Genomic DNA, 674 nt, shown 5'->3' with positions numbered 1-674 from the left:
AAGGGTTTGAGGGAACAAGAGCACTTCATCCACCCCCAGATCACACAGAGGAGCTGCTTTCCCTGAGCAGGCAGGAAGGCAATCCCTTCACCAGCTCCATGTGAAGGCACACGACTGCCAACATGTCCTTGGATATGAGCCCGAAAGAGGCTTGTCGGGAGCTCTGGCAGCACAGAGCTCTGTGCTCCGTGGAGCCAGTCCTGTAGAGCAAGACCCAGCTGGGCAGGGACAGTGGGGAAGCGAGGCCGGAGGCCTGGCAGTGCAGCGTCCCCTTCCAGACAGACCTGTGCTGGGAGCAGCACTGGCAGGGAAAACAGGTCTGCCTGGTGCCAGCATCAAGGCAGAAGGAGCCAGGCCAGCCCAGAGACACAGACAGCAGTTGGGGCAACCACAGCTGCTGGAGCTGGGGAAGCACATCCCGGCTGGGACAGCTCAGGCCCCCGCAGCCCAGAGGGAAGCAGACACAAGAGAAAAGTTTTTCCTCCAGTGCCCTCACCCACTCCCTGCAAGAGCAGCAGGCTGCACCCTCCCGCATCAGCAGCGGGGAGGTTTTGGTAACCCTGGGCAGCAGCCTCAGAAACCAGCCACACACCACACTGACTGATAGCAGGGCAGTCTGGGGGACCTGCCAGGTGACGTGGCCATGAGTACACAGACTCTGTCTCCTTGCAGGC

This window comes from Antrostomus carolinensis, unplaced genomic scaffold (genome assembly GCF_000700745.2).
Source record: "Antrostomus carolinensis isolate BGI_N321 unplaced genomic scaffold, ASM70074v2 scaffold36598, whole genome shotgun sequence".
Lineage (NCBI taxonomy): Eukaryota > Metazoa > Chordata > Aves > Caprimulgiformes > Caprimulgidae > Antrostomus > Antrostomus carolinensis.
This window is presented reverse-complemented; position numbering follows the sequence as displayed.